Raw genomic sequence first — 7899 nt, forward strand, 5'->3', positions numbered from 1 at the left:
TATGTGGAGATTTCACAGCTGAATAAGGATCTGTTTCCATCCATCCTGCTGGGACTGCACTTTGTGTAAATGCATGATAGTAACCTTTGATATGAACATGTATCTTAATGTTTTACTGTGACGCTCATTTGCACTGTTGGCTGAGCAGCCGCGACCTCTGTGCAGCAAGTCTTCCTCTATCCTTGCTGAGGCTCAAGGGCAAATGGTAATGAGCAGCTCTTAATTACTGTTCTGCAGAACTAGTTATGTTTGAATTAGCTGAGATATCATTATTTTTAATGAAAAATAAGAATTTTTTGTGAGTATAGAAAATGAAATGAATCCTTTTTTTGAAGAATTTGACTACTGCTGAAATGATTATCCAATTAATTTTTAATTTTAAAATAGGAGATTAATCCTTCAAGCAAACCCATAAAACATTTGTTGATTACAGCTTCTCAAATCAAATCTGTATGGGAATTTAGTCTTTATTCTGTTTTATATTCTTGTAAATACAATGTCTTTGGGTTTGTGGCAGTTGAAGACATCAGCTTGGGCTCTGGGAAATTGTGATGTGCATTCTTAACTATTAGATTTTTATATAGAAGGATTACTTAAATAATTTAATCTGACACTGATTGTTAGTTGCAGCCTAAATTTAATGAGTTGGGATATGGCTGAAATCAATGACCTAGGTAACAGCAGTTGGCAAAACAATTTCAACACAAGGTCCACTAGTAGCTGTTCTGGAGCTTTTGATTGAATCACACAATCTTCAAGGTCAAGAATGAACTTTAAATCTTTTCTTATAAACCAACATGGACAAAAAGTCCTTTTTCTGCTCAGAAAAACACAAAACAAAAAAAACATCTACAAGTGGGCAAACTTTATCTGCTGGGGTGGATTGCGTGATTCGATCGAAAGCTTCAGCTCCAGCTATTAATGGAACTTTGAAATAGTTTCGCCTGTTTCCAACTTTCAATCTCATTTGATTTTACATACTGTACATGTGCGATGTTCTGCCATGTAACCGCTATCATAAATATCTTCTTATTAATATGAAGACTAAACCGTGAGGCCCAACCCAGTAGATAATAAACAATAATTCTGAATTATTGTCCAGTCTATTGTTGCATTTTCCTTTGTCTCATCTGACTGTTATGTGACGTAACTGTACATAATAACAGTACAATGTCAGGAGAGAACAGTAAAGGTAAATAAAGTGTGTGTTATTATTACAATTCAGTTTGATATGGCATCAATCAAGCCACAGTGCAGTTGGCATAATAACATCTTATTGAGCACAAACCTGCATTGGTGAAGTAGATGTTTGGATTCTAATATTGTGATATTGAGTGCGGCCAGTAAGCAGCCCTGTCTGCCTGATACAGACAGAGTCCTTAGCCACATCACATCTCTGCTCTGCTGAATCATCTGCAGCAGGAGACTTACATCACAACTGCAGCAAAAATGTTTACTGGGATTCAAAGGTTTTCTCATGGCATGCAGATGCAGGTAAGAACCTAGTTAGGCTGAAATGAACATACTGAATCCTGCCAACACAACTCTGTGGTTTTCTCAGGGGAAATTTATAGCATCATTTCTGCTTTATTTTGATATCAAACTATGTTGAAAAATCAGGATCAAGTTAGAGAGGAACGATTTATGGCAGGGTAGGATGTCAGCCAAATTTATATCTATGATGTTGCAAGTGCTTTGGCTTAGCCCCTGAGCACTAGGACACCACAGGCCAACTAAATGTTTCATCAGAGCTGCAAAAAGATGATGCAAACTATGCAGAACCCGGAAAGTAAAGCAAATTGCTCCCTTATTTCAAGCGTGTCTCCTAATTACAGCAGACCTTTTTTAGGACTTTATGTTGTCAAATGCAATGGTAGCTACTGAGTGCTCCGTCTCAATCCCTGCGGCAAATGTTATTATTGGAGCACTCAAAGCCAAGAATAAGCCGACAAACACATCGGCTTTACGCTATCATCCTCCTCGTCACATTACAGTTTGAATAAGTGAAAACTGTCTTCAGTCACTCTGAGAAATGCAAGCAGTGTTATGTTTTAAAAATACAGTTTAACATCAGCCCTTGTGTGTTTTTTCACAACCAAGCAGTTTGTCTCTGCTAGCATCTTCTAATCCTTCTCACTCTGAGTGCTGTTCAAAGTGCGATGATCTCAAAGGACACTCTAATCCCCAAGAAATTCTTTCTGAAAGTGTGATCAATGATTTGCAAACTCATTCTTCTTTCTTTCTTTTTTTTGGTGATGAGAAGGAACATGGGAATCATTTGCATTATCTCTTTTTCACTTTGTTTCAGCGTATTCCATATGCAGAAAACGTGATGTACTGCATTATGAAATACTAATACAGGTAAATCTCAAATGTTTTTCATGACTAAACACTTTCAGGATCAGTATGTGCTTCCCTTGATTAGCATGCGCTCAAATAATCCTAAAGTCAGACACTGAATATTTAAAATAAAAGATTTCAATCGGAGCCTGTTGGAGCTCATGTTCACACATGTACTAGGCAATATGCAAACAAGCACAATTTGCATCCCTTTACGCAATTGCACAAAGATGCATTTGCACATATTAACACACAGTCGAATACACGCACACACGAACAAAACAGTGACACATCTCCATAAATGGAAACAGGGAACAGTTATGAAACCAGACACGGAAAGTGGGAATTCTCTCTCTCTCTCTCTGTCAGCTTGTCTCCAGTGTCCTGTTTTTCTCTCACTCTCTCCTCTTCATCTGTTCTACATTATGTTTTCTGCTATCTCACTGTCTAACGCCGCTCTGTCGTTTCTCTGTCTCAGCCTTTCATTTTGCAGTAATTGAGGTAAATGGGTCTTAGCCAGCAGGAAAAAAGACAACTGTGGAAGTGAGCAACACTATGAATCTACTGAGGAGAGAGAGCAGATGTGCTCCGACACCCCACATAGATGGATTGAGAAAACACAGCCAATGATAGAGAAAGTGTGTGTGTGGGGCTATCAGACTCTGTGTGTGTCTCAGTCTTTGTGTCTCTGTGTGTACAATGGCTATCAGGAGAGACTTACTGCATTTCACTTCTGTCAGCAGAACACTGGGGATCTTAAGCCTTATCAATTTCCTTTAATTGTGATCGGACCATCTGCCAATCATGTGAGTGACACACAAACACACATCTGAAACATGCCCATCCAGGCTTATAAATCACCAATCCAGTGAGGAAGACGTTGGATAAAAGGCCAAGTCGCCATTAAATAGCTTCTTTCTGTCTCCGGTGCCTTTTATATCTCTTTCTCCATCTCTCTGCCTGTCTTCCTGTCTCACTCAGACAAACACACACTCTCTGATACACACACAAAAACACACCACAATGCGCACACATAGACACGCATCATGGTATCATTTATTGATCCCTGAGACATAGAGCCACAGCCCACTGGGAGTCCTCAGCAATAAGCATCACTGGTCTCTATAGGTGGAAAGATGCCAAAGAAACACTACTGAGGTAATCAGACGGGATGCTTCAAAAATAAGAGAAAACACTTCTCCAGAGCATGCAAGTCTTCCTGGACTAGGAAGCACGGCTGCTGCATTGTGTCTTCAAGTTCAATGTGATTCAACTTTAAATTGTGTCATGTGTTCTGCAATGCTCATTTGAATGTTTATGGAAAATACTATTTGACTTGGTTTGAACAAAACAAGTAACTTTGCTATGACAGACTGTTAAAGGGTTACTTCAGTACTTCCATGAAGTTGGTGGACCCACAGGAGACAGATTTAGCTCTAACATTTCGCATAACACAAAGTTATTGCATAGAGTGTTCATTCAGACGATAATCAAGAGCAGCCAAGGCAGAAAAGATGTTCAAATCAGCTGGATACTTCTGTGCTTTTTAGCAGGACCCTTAACACCTTTTCTATTAAAGTGAAGTTGCGCCAGATGTTAGTGGCTGTGACTGAATGTAACATGGCGAGGTGCAGAGGATTACCCAGCATTCCCTGAGAGTTTATCGAATAACAGAGCTACACAACAGGCAAGAAAAAGCATGTTGCAGGGTTGCAATATGAAGTGATTAAATTACAGCCACATCGTATTATAGAAACTCGTGTTCTGAATAAAGCCTTAATCTCTTTCATCCTTAATCTCTATCTATCTATCTATCTATCTATCCATCCATCCATCCATCCATCCATCCATCTATCTATCTATCTATCTATCTATCTATCTATCTATCTATCTATCTATCCATCCATCCATCCATCCATCCATCCATCCATCCATCCATCTATCTATCTATCTATCTATCTATCTATCTATCCATCCATCCATCCATCCATCTATCTATCTATCTATCTATCTCTCTTTTCATAGCAAGTCTTTTTGAAAGCACTACTCTGCCTGCAGACATTCGCGTTGGGCATCACTGCACCACCTTTTTAGTTTAAGTGGCGGAACAGGCAGCCAATTGACCACTTTTATCCCGTCTGATCTCATTATGTTTGTAGTGCTGTCCACAATTCATTTTAAATAGAATAACATTTGTGCAGTTCTTTTGTTTGCGCTTTATGTCATCCTGAGGGTTTCTTACTGAAAGGCTTCAACACAGTATTGACAAGTGATGTGAAGGACATAGTGTTGGTGCTTCCCTGCAGTCATTGACATTGAGTTGATAATCTCATCTTCTAAAATGTAAACTATGTCATGAAGTCCACATAGAGATACAATACCAGTTCAGTGTTATACTTTTGTTATTTTTGCACTATTATAGCTTTCACAAAAGAAAAGGGGGAAATGAAACACAACAAAATAAAAGGTTTCAAACCTAACCGAGGATGTCGTAATAGACACCTTAACCCACTACGACCACCAGGGCAACCCTCTAAACACTCTTCATAAAGAGCTAATTAGTAATCAAAATGAATTTATGAAGCTAACAGCTGAGTACTGATGGATGATAATCAGATCTGAATACTAAGGACACAGAAGGAAGCCCCCCCTTCCCCTCTTCCTCTGTCTATCAGAGAGACATGCTCAGAAAAAACACTGCAGTCTATACTATAAATGACCTACTGACCCTGTTCATAATATGCTAGGTGCAGCACTGCACCACATACACACAGTGCAGAGATTGAGTCACCTTTAAAAAATGCTGTTGTGTTACAACAAGCACAGATGCAGACAGAGAGGAAGAAAAATCATTTCCTGGTTGTATAGCCTGAGACAGGAAAGCAGGAAGATGTGGGGTTGGAAGTAGTCCAGCGTGTTTTTCTAGCCTGCCTGCCTACAAGTCACACCAGCATGACAACGGAGCCTCCAACTAGCCACACCAGCTTATTGGAGCGTTAACATTCAGCCAGCTCACCCAAATCACCCCAATATGTCACTTCTATGCTGTCAAGGTCAACCATCCACTCGCATTGTGTCACTCTAAATGCTTACGTCTAAATACATGCTCACAGTAATGTGGTGATTTATCTTGTTTTGGGCTATTTCCCTCAGCACTTCCATTTTGTCATGCAAATTCACTCTTTATTACACAACATGCCGTTCCTTTTGTTAATATAAATGAAGTGTTAACCCTTAGGAGTGCTATTTTAGACTGTATTAAACACTTTTTATTTTGCCTTTATTTAGCCAACTTTAAATCATGTTTTATCAATCTAGCGTATGAAATGTAAACACAAGTTGCAAATATGAATATAAAAAGGTAAAACTGAGATAACATCAAACTGTGAGTGGGTTAATAGGTCTCACATGTTTGCAATCCAAATCATATATTTTCTAAACATCAACCATTGTGTCAATAACCTAAAAAAGAGAAGGGCAATAAGAGAGAGGATCAGGAGAAGAGATAGTTCAGGGTTAGCTGGGTTAGCTTGTGTGTCTAGATGTCTGACACCTTCAGTTTAAGATGATTACATTGGAGAGAGCTGCACTTTTGCCTGGGAGAGCCCACAGTTGTATTGGGGAATGAATTACAATGGATCTAGACTAGATATGTAAATGTCTATAATTAAGATAATAATTAGTTTGCTTGGGGGGTGAAAAATAAGAGCTATCAAACACCTGTTTTAAAGAAGCCACCCACATCCTGTACAGGAAAAGATAAATCTAGGCCAGAAGCTCTGTCTTACATTAGGCTTCAGTTTTCTTGTACAGTGTAGGCTTTTGGACTGTGCCTGCAGTAGTCCATGTTAGGCATTTAGTGATCTTAAAGGTCTTTTTTTCTTCATCTGTGGTCATCATATAATATCTATGGGAGATTGCAGAAAACCTTTGCTTTCAAATGTGCATAGGATAACAGGATACCCCTTCAACTGTATAATAAGGTTCCTGTGTGCCCGGTTCTTTCTACAAACTGTCTCCCAACACACTTAAAAAGACATAAACAAACACAGACATGGCTTTTTGTGTGTGTCTCTCTCCCTGTGTGTGTGTGTGTGTGTGAGAGAGAGAGAGAGAGAGAGAGAGAGAGAGAGAAAGAGACAGCACCGCGCGAGACAGCCATGTTCCCCCAGCCTCCCCGATCCAGTAACCATGACAACAGGATGGCTGGGAGACACGGTTCAAGCTCAATTGAGGCCGGTGTCTTTCTTTTCCTCCAAAATAGACCTTGGTCGCGTTTCAAGATCGACTTGTCCTCCCTTAAAGCGGAAAGGAAACGCTTTTCTCTTCCTCTTCTCGGGGGACAGAGGGAGAGAAAAAAACACACACCTCCATAAAATCCCACGGCCCGCGCGGCGCAGATCGTCCAGCCTGTCCTAAAGCCTGCCGGTACGAGCAGGCTGCTGTCTGTATATGTTTGGTCACAGCAACAAAAACAGGACGCGAACCCTCAGCCTCCACGGGAAGAGCGTTTGCTCGTCTCGCTAATAAAATAAAATAGCCTACATGGTCTCTAAGCACGGGCTACGTTACAATTGTCAGTTAAACATGTATTTTAGCGCTAACGCAGCCCTACTAGCTTAAAAAAGATACTATTTTGACAACGTATGGTTTCCTCACTCACCGGTAAAATGCGTTCAGTCAGAGGCTGAAAAGGAGAGTTTGCGGCGGTGGTCCTCACACCCCTGTGTCTCTCTACGTCCACATCGGGGAATAACACTGACAGACGGGCTCTCTTTTCTCTCCACGCTGAGCGTCCTTCCCAGCTGCCCCCCTCTCGCCGGTATGCGCGTGCGACTGTTGTTCGCGGCCGCCGCCGACAGACCGAGGCTCGTGGTGTAGTCTCGCGCCTCCGCGCAGGCTGGTAGGGGCACGCGGGAGGTCCAGGCAGCAGAGAGCGATTACTGAGCGGATTGATGAATGGACGGACGAACGGAGGCGCCCTCCTCGTCTCCTCCTCTCTGTGGAGCCTGTGTGTGTTTGAGAGGCAGCTGAGATTGTGTAATTGCGCTCCTCGGGCTGCTCGGGAGCACCATCACTCTCCTGTGGTCACTGCGCGGTGTGAACGGGACGTGTCTGGAGGGCCTGTTGAAATCAGACACTGTAGCCTGCAGTGAAGATTAGTTGTCAGAAGTCCTTCTCCTCTCTGACCACTGATGATAAAACTGACCAGACCTAGAATTAAAACATTGTTAAATCGGCTAGGCTTTAACTTTATCACAAGATCTGGATGCAGAGTAGCCTCAGTAAAGGTTGCCAAGTAGACTGAGGTCCAGAGATGCCCGAAGGACCTTGGGAGGGTTTCAGGATGTCCTCAGAACGGTTGGTTATAGGCCTACAACTTGACTTGATTTATTTCACCAGATACTAGCCTTGGGAACACGTGTTGCTAGGAGAAAAGTTTGGGAATTGACCAGAAAAACAGTTTGTGCAGATGATTTACAGGCAGTCAAATAGTACTGTCCAAGGTCTAAAGTCCTGCAGCTGTCATATGCTGGATGTAGCATTGGTCATGCTGTA

The 7899-nt window shown here is 41.4% G+C and overlaps 1 protein-coding gene across 3 annotated transcripts in view; it reads right to left on the minus strand.

Moving 5' to 3' along the window:
• psd2 (pleckstrin and Sec7 domain containing 2) overlaps positions 1-7614 on the minus strand; it is a 33770-nt gene extending 26156 nt beyond the window's left edge. For 2 of the 3 annotated variants that reach the window (XM_046030659.1, XM_046030657.1), the window contains exon 1: positions 7004-7613. The gene's annotated coding sequence lies outside the window, so the exon portion shown is untranslated. Of the gene's footprint in view, positions 1-7003 lie in introns of all 3 variants that reach the window. The other variant, XM_046030658.1, reaches the window with a different exon arrangement.
• Between the last annotated feature and the right edge of the window lie 285 nt (positions 7615-7899).

This window comes from Micropterus dolomieu, linkage group LG19 (genome assembly GCF_021292245.1).
Source record: "Micropterus dolomieu isolate WLL.071019.BEF.003 ecotype Adirondacks linkage group LG19, ASM2129224v1, whole genome shotgun sequence".
NCBI lineage: Eukaryota > Metazoa > Chordata > Actinopteri > Centrarchiformes > Centrarchidae > Micropterus > Micropterus dolomieu.